Here is a 13628-nt window from a genome sequence, read left to right as displayed (position 1 = left end):
ATAGAAAATATAAAAATGAAATCAAGTTAGCAAAGTTATCTACAGAAAATCGAACAATAAAATTTTTAGAAATATATTAATGCCAAAAATAAAAAAATCTGATAATATTGTCACTTAAAGAGGAGCATGGGAATATAATTGTAGAGGACAAAGCAAGGGCTGAGGGGTTACTATACCCTTTCACACCGCAGCCCTTTTTCAGATTTTCATTTTCGTTTTTCCCTCCCCACCTTCCAAAGGCCATAACGCCTTTATTTTTCCGTCGATATAGTACTATGAGGGCTTGATTTTTGCGGGACAAATTGTAGTTTTTCGTAGCACCATTTATTTTGCCGTATAATGTACTAGCAAACGGGAAAAAAATTATTTGTGGGGTAGAAAATGAAAAAAATTGCGATTTCGCCATAGTTTTTTGCGCGACATTTTTACGGAATTCACTGTACAATTAAAACAACATGTTAATTTTATTCTATGGGTCAATGCGATTACGGCGATACCAAATATGTGTAGTTTTTTCTATGTTTTACTACTTTTACAAGTAAAAACCTAAGTGTAAAAAAGAAAATGTATTTTGTTTCGCCAAATTCCGAGAGCCGTAACTTCTTTATTTTTCCGTCGATTAAGTTGTATAAAGGCTTTTTTTTTTGCGGGATAAGCTGTAGTTTTTAATAATACCATTTTGGTGTAAATGTGACGGTTTGATCACTTTTTATTTCATTTTTTGTGGGAGATTAGGTGACCAAAAAATAGAGATTCTGGCTTTTACAATTTATTTTTTTTACGGCGTTCACCGTGCGGGTTAAATAATGATATATTGTGATAGTTCAGACTTTTACGGACGCGGCGATACCAATTATATTTATTTATTTAATTTTTTACTATGCTCTAGGGGGAAAATGGGAAAAGGGGGGTTTTTTTAACTTTTAATTTTAAAAATTTTTTTACACAAAAAAAAACAACTTTATTTAACTCATTTTTAAATTTTTTATTAGTCCCCCTAGGGGACTTCAACCAGCGAATGTATTGCAGAGGCGGAGGCAGAGCTTCATAGGAGTACCAAGATGGCGGACATGGGGGACTTCGTCAGACCCCCAGGCAGCCGTGTGAACCAACGGCTCCCCCCGATCTCGCTGCGGGGGTGCCGTTGAGACGTTTTTAGTAATTTAAATGCTGTGATCTCTATTGAACGCGGCATTTAACAGGTTAAACAAGCGGGATCGCGCTAAAGTGCGATCCCGCTCGTAACCCGGAAGTGTCGGCTGTAACACACAGCCGACACACTAGCTCTATGGAGCGGACTCAGCCCGTGAGCCCGCTCCATATTCCCCCACCCAGCGTGCGCCGTATATATACGGCGGATGTCGGGAAGGGGTTAAACATGTACTTTTCCTCTGTGTTTACTGGTGAGCTGCCAGTACCAGATATTCAGGGTGACAGTGATAAAGGTTCCCCATCCAATATTACCTGCTTAACACAGGAGGAAATAGAGGTGCATCTGAGCAAATTAAATATTGATAAATCCCCTGGTCCAGACGGCATTCATACATGGGTATTAACCCCTTCCCGCAGAATGACGGGTCTGGTACTTTGGCATAACAAGTAACGTACCGCAATTCGACAAACCAGACCCGTCATGAAGATGAAGCGGGCACAGGAGCTGTGCTCGCTTAATTTTCAGCGGGTGGCAGCTTCAATATACAGCTGACATCCCGCTGCAATGGTGGTAATGACAGTTACTGCCGATAGCCGCCGTTAAACCCCTTCAATGCGTCCACCGCATTGAATTGGTTGACAGAGGAAGGGGGCTCCCTCTGTACCACACCGGACCCCCTGCAGGTGCCGATGATTGTTATGGCAACCAGGAAGGCTAGCAACGGCTTCCTGGTGGCCGGGTGCGGAAGCCTATTAGGTCCTGCATAAGTAGTGCAGTGTATTGTACCGGGGATCAGAAGACCAGATCTTCAAGTCCCCAGGTCAGTGTAAAAAATAAGTGAAAAAAAGTAAAAAAATATGTTTAAGAAAAATAAATTAAAAAAAAGTTTTAGGTAATAAAAAAAATAATCACCCTGTTTCCCTGATCAAGTCCTTTATAAATGAAGAAAAAAGAATTTTTAAAAAAAAAGTATACATAGTAGGTATCGCCGCATTTGGAACAGCCTGAACTATAAAAATATCATGTTATTTTTATCGCACGGTGAACACCGTAAAAAAAATTCAATAAAAAACAATAACAGAATTTCTTTTGGTCACATTGTCTCAGAAAAAATGTAATAAAAAGTGATCAAAAAGTCACAAGTGCCCCAAAAACTACAGTTCGTCATGCAAAAAAACAAGCCCTCCCACAGCGATATCTACTGAAAAATAAAAAAGTTATGTCAGAAAATGGGGACACTAAAACCTGATTTTTTTCAGATAAGAGTATTTTTATTGTGGAAAAGTAGTAAAACGTAAAAAAACAATATAAATTTAGTATTGCTGTAATCGACCCACAGAATGAAGTTAACATGTTGTTTATACTGCACGGTGAACATTGTAAAAAAAGAAGAAACATAAAACTGCTAGAATTGCTGTTTTTTGGTTTCCTCGTCTCCCAAAAAATGGAATAAATAGTGATAAAAAAAAAATCGCATGTACCCCAAAATGGAACCAATAAAAATTACAGCTCGTTCAACAAAAAATAAGCCCTCACGCAGCTCCATCAACAGAAAAATAACGTTATGACTCTCAGAACTCAATGATGTAAAATTATGCTAAATGACGGCCACGACAAATTTTTGAGGTCCAGGAGTTTTCCACTAAAAACCCCACATCGTAATTTGCTAGACCCCACAAGTGGACCCCGTAGTTGCAACAGAGAAGAGAAAACTTTAGGGCCTTATGGGGCTAGAGAAGAAGTCAAAGATTAGGCAATACTGGAGTGCAGATATTTTTTACAATGCCCTAAAAACCCAGTATGTGCAGAAAAGATTGGTTCAAAGCGTACCACACCAATCCATGGATTATTAATGTTTTTTATTCATTCACCCCATTATTACATCATCCTATTATGCCCTGATGTACTCCACCCAGTTTACATATACCCTGATGTACTCCACACAGATTATATATACCTTGATGTACTCCGCACAGCTTACATATACCCTGATGTACTCCACCCAGCTTACATATACCCTTATGTACTTCGCTCAGTTTACATATACCCTGAAGTACTCCACACAGCTTATATATAACCTGATGCACTTCTCACAGCTTACATATACCCTGATGTACTACGCCCAGCTTACATATACCCTTATGTACTTCGCCCAGTTTACATATACCCTGAAGTACTCCACACAGCTTATATATAACCTGATGCACTTCTCACAGCTTACATATACCCTGATGTACTCTGCACAGCTTACATATACCCATATACATTATAAGCCAAAATACCAGTAAAACCCCAAATAAAACTACTACCAAGCAAAATTTACGCTCCAAAAGCCAAATGGCGGTCCTTCTGAACCTGACAGTGTGCCCAAACAGCCGTTTATTACCACATATGGGGTATTACTGTACTCTGGAGAACCCGCTTAACAATGTATGGGGTGTGTTTCTCCAGTGGCACAAGCTGGGCACAACATATTGGTCACTAAAATGGAATATCAGTGGAAAAACGGCAATTTTCAATCTGCAACATCCACTGTGCACTAATTTCTGCAAAACACTTGTGCTCACAATACCTCACAATTTCTTGAGGGATGTATTTTCCAAAAATGGGCTAATTTTTTGGGGCTTTCCATTGTACTGGTACCTTAGCTCAATGCAAAATGGTGTCAGAAAACAAATTTTGTAAAATCTCCATTCCAAATACCAAATTGTGCTCCTTCCATTAAGAGCCTTGCTGTGTGTGCAGGTTATGACCACATGTGGGGTATAGCCGTACTCGAGAGAAATTGCTTTACAAATGTTGGGCGACTTTTTTTACGGCCTAATTCCAATAAATTCTGCAAAAGACATGTGGGGTCTAAATGCTCACTATACCACTAGATAGATTCCTTAAGGTGTGTAGTTTCCCAAATGGGGTCACTTTTTGGGGCTCCCACTGTTTTGGCCCCGCAGGGGCTTTTGAAATGTCACATGGCACCTGAAAACCAATCCAGCTAAATTTGAGCTCCAAATAGTACTCCTTCCCTTTTGAGCCCTGCAGTGTGTCCAAACAGCAGTTTATGACCACTTATGGGGTATTGTCGTAATCGGGAGAAATTGCTTTTCAAATGTTGGGGTGATTTTTCTCCTTTATTCCTTGTAAAAATTTAAAATGTCCAAATTTTTTCTGAAAAAATTTAGCTTTTCAATTTCATGGCCTAATTCCACTAAATTCAGCAAAAAAGCTGTGGAGTCAAAATGCTCCCTATACCCCTAGATAAATTCCTTCAGGGGTGCAGTTTCCCAAATAAAGTCACTTTTGAGGGTTTTCTACTGTTTTGGTCCCACAGGGGCTTTGCAAATGCGACATGGCGCCCGAAAACCATGGCAACAAAACATGAGCTCAAAAAGCCAAAAGGAGCTCCTTCCATTCTGAGCTCTGCCATGTGTCCAAGCAGCAGTTTATTACCACATATGGAGTATTATCGCAATCAGGAGAAATTGCTTTTCAAATGTTTTTTTTTTTCGTTCTTTATGCCTTGTAAAAATTGAAAATTTCTATGGTTTATTGGAAAAAATGTAGATCTAAATTCAGCAAAAAACCTGTGGGGTCAAAATGCTTATTATACCCAATGATAAATTAATTGAGGGGTGTACTTTGCCAAATGGTGTTTTTTTTGGGAGGGTTTCCACTGTTTTGGCCCCACAAGACCTCTCCAAACCTGACATGGTGCTTAAAATATATTTTAATAAAAAGAAGGCCCCAAAATCCTCTAGATGCTCCTTTGATTCTGAGGCCTGTGTTTCAGTCCATAAGCACACTAGGGCCACATATGGGATATTTCTAAAAACTGCTGAATCTGGACAATGAATATTGAGTTGCGTTTCTCTGGTAAAACCTTCTTTGTTACGTAAAAAAAGTTTTAAATCTGAATTTCTGCAAAAAAAAAATGACATTTGTAAAATTCACCCCTACTTTGCTTTAATTCTTGTGAAAAGCCTAAAGGGTTAAGACTCCTTCTTAATGCTGTTTTGAATACTTTGAGGGGTGTCGTTTTGAAAATGGGGTGCTCTATGGGGGTTTGTATTGTATGGACCCCTTAAAACCACTTCACAACTGAACTGGTCCCTGAAAAAATAGCCTTTGGAAATTTTCTTGAATATGTGAGAAATTGCTGCTAAATAGACATATGGGATATGTAAAATAGTAAAAATTTTGTGTGGTATTACGATCTGTTTTACAAGTAGATACATTTAAATTTAGAAAAGAGAAAATGTTTGCAAATTTTCTCTAAACTTTGGTGTTTTTCCCAAATAAATATTGAATTTATGGACCAAATTTTTTCTCTAACATAAAGAACAACATGTCACGAGAAAACACTCTCAGAATCGTTTGGATGAGTAAAAGAATTCCCAAGTTATTACCACATAAAGTGACATGTCAGATTTGAAAAAATCTACTTAGTCTTTAAGGCCAAAACAGGCTGCGTCTTGAAGGGGTTAAGGGAATTGAGCTTAATATGGGACAGACCCTTGTATCTCATCTTCTTAGACTCTGTTGTAACAGGATCAGTGCCACAGGATTGGCGTACGGCTGATGTTGTACCAATATTTAAGAAGGGTAAAACGGTGGAACCAAGTAACTACTGTCCAGTAAGTTTGACATCTGTGGTATGCAAAATATTTGATGGTATTCTAAGAGATGAACTGCATCAGTATATAGCGGAGAAAAGTCTAATAACTGATAACCAGAATGGATTCAAGAAAAACAGGTCGTGCCTAACTAACATGCTCGGTTTCTATGAGGAGGTAAGTGCAAAGCTGTATGTTGGTCATGTGGCTGATGTGATTTATTTGGATTTGGCAAAAACACTTGATACTGTTCCACACAGCAGTCTTGTTCTGAAGCTATAGACACAGGGACTGGGGGAACATGTATGCAAGTGAGTAAAGAAATGGTTAAGGGACAGAAAACAAAGAGTCGTTATAAATGGGAAATACTCTAAATGGGCTGAAGTCAGCAGCGGGGTACCACAAAGATCGATGTTAGGGCCAATTCTTTTTAATCTCTTAATTAATGACCTTGTGGATGGGTTTGATAGCAAGGTGTCCGTTTTTGCTGACGATAAAAAACTTTGTAGGATACTTTAAACTCAACTTGACTATAAAATATTATAGAAAGACCTAGATAAGCTGGCAACATGGGCAAAAACATAGCAGGTGTAATTTAATGTTGATAAATGTAAAGTAATGCACTTAGGACGCAATAATAGCCGTAATTCATATACATTAAATGGAAAAAAACTGGGGATAACGGAAGAAGAGATGGACTTGAGTATTCTGGTAACAAATAAGCTAAGCAGCAGCACTCAATGTCAAGCAGCAGCTGCAAAAGCAAATAGTATATGAGGGTGTATAAAAAAAAAAAGAGATAAAAACCTGTGATTCAAATGTAATATTTCCTCTCTATAAATCCCTTGTGAGGCCACATCTTGAATATGGAATTCCGTTCTGGGCTCCACACTGTAAAAAGGATATAGGAGAACTGGAGAGGTTTCAAAGGCGGGTGACTAGATTATTAACCCCTTCCTGCCGCAGCCCTTTTTCAGATTTTCATTTTCGTTTTTTCCTCCCCACATTCCAAAAGCCATAACTTCTTTATTTTTCCGTCAATATAGTCCTATGAGGGCTTGATTTTTGTGGGACGAGTTGTACTTTTTCGTAGCACGATTTATTATGCCTTACAATGTACTAGAAAACGGGCAAAAAATTATTTGTGGGGTAGAAAATGAAAAAAAACTGTGATTCCTCCATTGTTTTTTGCGCGTCGTTTTTACGGAATTCACTGTGCAATTAAAACAACATGTTAACTTTATTCTGTGGGTCAATATGATTACGGCAATACCAAATATATATAGTTTTTCCTATATTTTACTACTTTTACAAGTAAAAACCTAAGTGTAAAAAAGAAAATGTATTTTGTGTCGCCAAATTCCGAGATCCATAACTTTCTTATTTTTCCATCGATTAAGTGGTATGAGGGCTTATTTTTTGCAGGATAAGCTGTAGTTTGTAATACCATTTTGGTGTAAATGCGACGTTTTGATAACTTTTTATTTCTTTTTTTGGAGGAGATGAGGTGACCAAAAAATAGAGATTCTGGCGTTTACAATTTTTTTTTTACGGCGCTCACCGTGTGGGCTAAATAATGATATATTGTAATAGTTCAGACTTTTGCGGACGAGGTGATACCAATTATGTTTATTTATTTATGTTTGTTAATATGCTCTAGGGGGAAAATTTGCCGGAGGCAGGGCTTAATAGGAGCACAAAGATGGCGGACCTGGGGGCCTTCATTAGGTCCCCAGGCCGCCATAGCGGGGGGTGGGGGGCACGATGAGCTGTTAGAGGGGGTCGCCCCTCTCTTTCTAATGATTTAAATGCTGCGGTTGGTATTGACCACAGCATTTAATGAGATAAACGAGAGGGATTGCGCTCGAGCACAATGCCGCTCATTACTCTGAAGTGTCGGCTGTAACAAACACCAGCGGGTTCACTCGTTCCATACTTCCCCTACCCAACTTTGGCGTATGGATACGTCAAATGTCAGGAAGGGGTTAAATGGGATGGGAGGTGTCGCTTACAATGAAAGGCTAGAAAAATTGGGCTTGTTCAGCTTGGAAAAAAATACGTCTTACAGGTGATCTTAGTAATATGTATAAGTATATGTGTGGTCAAGACATCAATATAGAAAAGGGTTCTTTACCGTTAGAGTAGTCTGACAGATACTATGTCAGCATTTAAAAAAGGCTAGATGCTTGTTTATTGAAGAATGGCATTGAGGGTTATAATTAATCAAGCAATCAATGATGGGTAATTTATTGAGAAAGGTTAAACTTGATGGACCTGTGAATTTTTTCAACCTATGTAACTATGTAACTCAGATGCTGCATACCATCTTTTTTAAAAAGGATGAGATGGTTTTTATATCTATATATGGTGAAAAGGAAATCTCCCCTTCATCTTCAAAATTAAGTTCTGCAGCAGCAGTTGAGGTGTGCATTATAAGGGTATGTTCACACTCACACAACTAAAAACGGCTGGAAATTACGGAGCTGTTTTCAAAGGAAAACAGCTTCTGCTTTTCAGCCGTTTGGAAGCAGAAAACGTTTTTTTTATGCTGTGTTTTATTTGACCCTATGAAAAACAGCTCCCTAACAAAGGCCCCCTAATCAAGGCTCCCTAACAAAGGCCCCCAGGTCTGCCTTTAGTAAATGCATGCATGGCCTAACAGATGCCTGTCAGTTTACACTGGAAGGCATAATAGACTGAAATACAGAAGTACTGCAGTGTATTATAAAAGCGATCAAAAGATCGCATAGTGAAGTACCCTAGTGAGACTAAAAAAAGTTTTAAAAAACGATTGCGCATGGGGCTAATGGTGGACGTGTTTCCCTAGAGCTCCGCACCTCAACGGGAGTATTTTCAGCTATTTTCAGCTATTTCCAGCCACTCACCATACTCACATTCCACCAGAATTCCTCCTGCTTGCCCTGAGGGATCTTTTGATGGCGAAAGGGAATGCCAAAAAGTCTGGGCTCGTGATCAGATCGACGGCTGCTGAGCCGGAGCCCCCATTGCAGATTGCACATGCGGAGCAGGCCAGGATGGCGCCAGACCCGCCTCACTCTCCACAGTTGCAGCCACCCTCACCGGACCCGATACACAGCGTGGATAGAGGGATACACAGCATGGATAGAGGTACCCCATATTTTCAGAGCCCAAGCCCTGCCTCAGATTTGTTTGGTGAAGATGACTCCAATGCTTCCTCCGCAGAACCTGCGGTACGTGGGTCTTCAATTAGCCAGGCTGGGCAGGAAGGGTCTTCTAAATTATCCTCCTAGCAGCTGCAAGCTGACACTGGGGCATATTCTGGTGACAAAGTTCTTATTGCACGCTTTTCACAACTCTTACAGAAAGAACTTGAAAAAATGTGTGTAAAGATCACATCTGAACTTACAGCTGACTTTCATGCTCTGGGGTCTAGAATGGAAGCAATGGAGACTAAAATTGATAACACAGTGACGACTGTTAACCAGCACTCTGATTGCATTGACGACATATACTATCAGCTTGAAGCATGAAGATATGGAAAATAGATCCAGGCGGGAAAATTTCCGTATAAGGGGTCTGTCAGAAAACATCCTGGATTTAGAAACTACGGTACACAATCTTTTCAAACATCTCCGCCTTCATTTACCTGACTGCTACTTTGATATTGACAGAGTACATAGGGCACTTACTGCTCCCCACACGGATGGTCTGCCCAGAGATGTGTTGGTAAAGCCTGCGACTACGTGACTGCGACATACAGATCTTCGCTGATCTGCCTCCTCGCACGATCCAGAAGCGTTGTTCATTAAAACCTCTCATCCAAGTCCTGATTTGCCAGGAGATTAGATATAGATGGGCCTTCCCTTTTCGTCTCACATTTTCCTATCGCCATCGGCCACACAGTTTTGCTCCTCTCCAGGAAGGGGAGGCCATTTTGGAATATTTGGATCTTATTTCAAAGGATGGTACGCCTCCGCCGAGGAAATCACCACCGCCTGCTTCATCCCCTCTACAGAATGTCTTCGTCCGCCCTGGGGCTCCAGATCTTCGTCCCGACCTTTGACTTCTACTACCTGAACTTGCATGTCCTTGATGCATTCTTGATAAGTATATAAACGCAAAAAAGCCAAGGTCTGAACATGTAGGACCCCTAGATAGTGGTAATGGGGAGTTGGTCACAGGGGATCAAGAGAAGGCAGAGTTACTAAATGGATTCTTCAGCTCTGTATATACAACAGAAGAAAGAGCAGCTGATGTAGCTGGTGCCAGTGATGTTAATATATCAGTTGATATACTGAATTGGATGAATGTAGAGATGGTCCAAGCTAAATTAAACAAAATAAATGTACACAAGGCCCCGGGACCAGCTGGGTTACACCCTAGAGTTCTTAAAGAGCTTAGTTCAGTTATTTCTGTCCCCCTGTAATGCCGGGGTAGGGAGACAGACAGGTGAGCCCTAATCTACCCGCCACTCAGTCCCTGCCTACTTACTCCATGCCAAAATACACCCCATTTCGTGGTCAGATCATGACTTGGTTTTGTTTACATTGGATTGCTTCTGGCCTAAACCTCGGTCTAGTTCATGTCGTTTGAACGAGTCCCTTCTGACAAACCCCCAAATCTCACAAGAAATTGTAACTGAACTTGAACACTATTTCCAAATTTATTGCGCGACTGACACTTCCCCAGCTATTAACTGGGAGGCCCACAAAGCTAGCCTTAGAGGGAAACTTAGAGGGAAGCATGAAGTGCTCTAAAATTTCCTGGTGAAGGGCTGCATTGACTCTGGACTTGATATAACACAGTTCGCCAACATCAGCAGATGACATGGCTCCCAAAACCATCACCGTCTGTGGAAACTTCTCACTGGATCGCAAGCAACTTGGATTAAGTGCCTCTCCACTCTTCCTCCAGACGCCGGGACCTTGATTTCCAAATTAAATGCAAAATTGACTTTCATCTGAAAACAGGTTTTTGGACCACTGAGCAACAGAGTTGGTCCACTGTGCTATATAAAGTCCACGCAGCCGTCTACTTCTTGCTTCCCTCTGCTGACAAGCTTTATGGAGATGCTGATTTTGTGATATATATATATATATATATATATATATATATATATATATATATAGTACCAAAAATATTTAAATGAGGCAGCGCACTTGTAATAAAGTGATAGGTGCAAAGCAACTTGAGCTTAATCCACGGCTCAACATACCATACAAGAAAAAAGATTACAGCACTCCAGCAATGTCCAGTAAACAAATCAGTGGTTTTATTTGCCCATGGATATTGCCACAATCACAACGACCCTCTGGATAAAGTTATTATGTTATTTATACCACACGGTAAACGGCGTAAATTAAAGACACAAAAAAGTGGCGAAATTTCAGTATTTTTTCCTATTAACCCCCCCAAAAAAAGTTAATAAAAGTTAATCAATAAATTATAAGTACCCCAAATTGATGCTATTAAAAAAGACAACTTTTCCTGCAAAAAACAAGACCTTATAGAGCTGTGTCGACACAAAAATAAAAAAGTTATAGCTCTTTGAATGTGACGATGGAAAAACATAAAAAATTGCTCGGTCATTAAGGCTTAAAATATATTTATCTATATGTATCCATATATATATATATATATATATATATATATATATATATATACAGAAATAGTTATATATATATATATATATACTGTATATATATATATATATATATATATATATATATATATATATACAGTATCTATCTATCCCTCTCTTTTTATATAAATATTAAATAAATAATTCTCCATGTTTTCTCCATGTTTTGGCTATCATGTAAAAAGTGGTGTGGCTTCAGGAGCGGACATATTGCCGGTGCAGGGCCTGGAGGGGGTGGGGGTCCGCTCAGCTGCCCTAAACGGTGTGCACATAGATTGGCACAGGGCCCCCATCCTCTCTGGGCCCCCATGCCCGAGGCATGAGGATGCCCACGCCACTCGGCATATAACAGGCCGCCTCATGCCTGGTGGGGTTGCTAGCACCTGAGGGGGCCCCGGTGCTAGCGACAGCAACATTAAATTGTATCTGCATCCTCAGGACGCAGATACAATTGAATACCTTAGACCTGCAGCCTATAAGGCTCCGGGAAGACTCCCTGCACAGGCCGACGTGATGATGTTCTTTGAATCACGCTAGCCTGCGCAAGCGTCCCGCCCGGAGACTATGCAGCGCTCCGTCCGTCGTAAGAACGGGGCATGCTAAGTAAAATTAATTTATTTGGGTGTGCTGTGTGACACTATATACAAGGGGGGGAGGGAGCTGTGTGAAACTATACACAAGGGGAGGAGGGAGAAGCTGTGTGGCACTATCTGAAACAGGGGGGTATCACTGAGTGGCACTATGTACAAGGGGAGTAGGAGCTGTGTGGCACTATATACAATGGGAGGGGGAGCTGTATGGCACTACATACAAGGTGGGGAGGAATCTGTGTGACACTATATACAAGGGGAGGGGGGAGCTGTGTGGGAATATATACAAGGGGAGGGGGAAGAAGCTGTGTGACCCTATGTACAAGGGGAAGGGGGAGCTGTGTGGCACTGTATACAAGGGGAGGGGGGAGCTGTGTGCACTATATACAAGCTGAGGAGGGATTTGTGTGACACTATACGCAAAGGGAGGGGGCAGCTGCGTGGCACTATATACAAGGTTGGGAGTGATCTGGGTGACACTATATACAAGGGGAGGGGGAGCTGTGTGACACTACATACAAGGAGGTGAGCTGTGTGACACTATACACAAGGGGAGGGGGAGCTGTGTGACACTATATACAAGGGGAGGATGAGCTTCGTGACATTATATACAAGGAGGTGAGCTGTGTGACACTATATACAAGGAGGTGGGCTGTGTGACACTATATGCAAGGGGGAGCTGTGTGACACTATATACAAGGAGGTGAGCTATGTGACACTATATACAAGGGGAGGGGAAGCTTTATGACACTATATACAAGGGGAGGGAGGCTGTGTGACATTAAATACAAGGAAAGGGGGGAGCTGTGTTGCACTATATACAAAGGGGGGCTGTGTGGCACTATATACAAGGGGGGCTGTGTGGCACTATATACAAGGGATACTGTGGCGCTATATACAGGGGGCACAAAGGGGTATTATTACTGTTGGGGTACACAGGGGGCACGGTTACTGCGTGGACACTTTTATTGTGTCGAGCACTGAGGGATCATTATTACCATCTGGAGCACTGTGGATTACGAGTTTGTTTAGAGGATGGTGTATAGGTGTGAAGGGTGCAGGAAAAGCGAGAAACCAACATGTCTGTGTCAAATGCTGCAGAGACGAGTCGTGGCTGGAATAAGTTGTCACATTGGTCTGGGCCGGATGAAGAACAAAAGGGAACATGAACGACTCTAATCAGAGAAAACATCACCTGTGAGTCACTAGATATAAATGTGCTGTAATCACTTATATCTTCTGCAGAGCTGCTATGTAGAACTGGAATCTTTCACTATATGGTCACTACATGGTGGTAATATTGGTCTTTGTATAGTGGTTTTTATTCAGTAATAGTGCAGGGATATTATTCAGTCACTATGGGGCAATGGTGTGGCAGTATTATTCAGTAACAGTATGGCCGTATTTTTCAGTCACTATGTGGTTATGGTGTGGAGGTATTATTCAGTATTAGTATGGGGGTATTATTCAGTCACTGTGTGGTTATGGTGTGGTGGTATTATTCAATATCAGTATGGTGGTATTATTCAGTCACTATGGGGTTATTATTCAGTCATTGTGGTTAAGGTGTGGTGGTATTATTCAGTAACATTATTTGCATTATTATTATTTGAAATTATTTATGTTTGGTACTTGTGTTCTAAAACAGGATT

General features: G+C 40.7%; 1 protein-coding gene across 1 annotated transcript in view; it reads right to left on the bottom strand.

The window, feature by feature from the left end:
• Positions 1-13628, bottom strand: part of STPG2 (sperm tail PG-rich repeat containing 2) — a 773928-nt gene that overhangs the window by 54886 nt on the left and 705414 nt on the right. The window lies entirely within an intron of this gene.

Source organism: Rhinoderma darwinii, chromosome 1 (assembly GCF_050947455.1).
Source record: "Rhinoderma darwinii isolate aRhiDar2 chromosome 1, aRhiDar2.hap1, whole genome shotgun sequence".
NCBI lineage: Eukaryota > Metazoa > Chordata > Amphibia > Anura > Rhinodermatidae > Rhinoderma > Rhinoderma darwinii.
The sequence above is the reverse complement of the archived record's forward strand: the minus strand, read 5'-3'. Positions and strand labels throughout refer to the sequence as shown.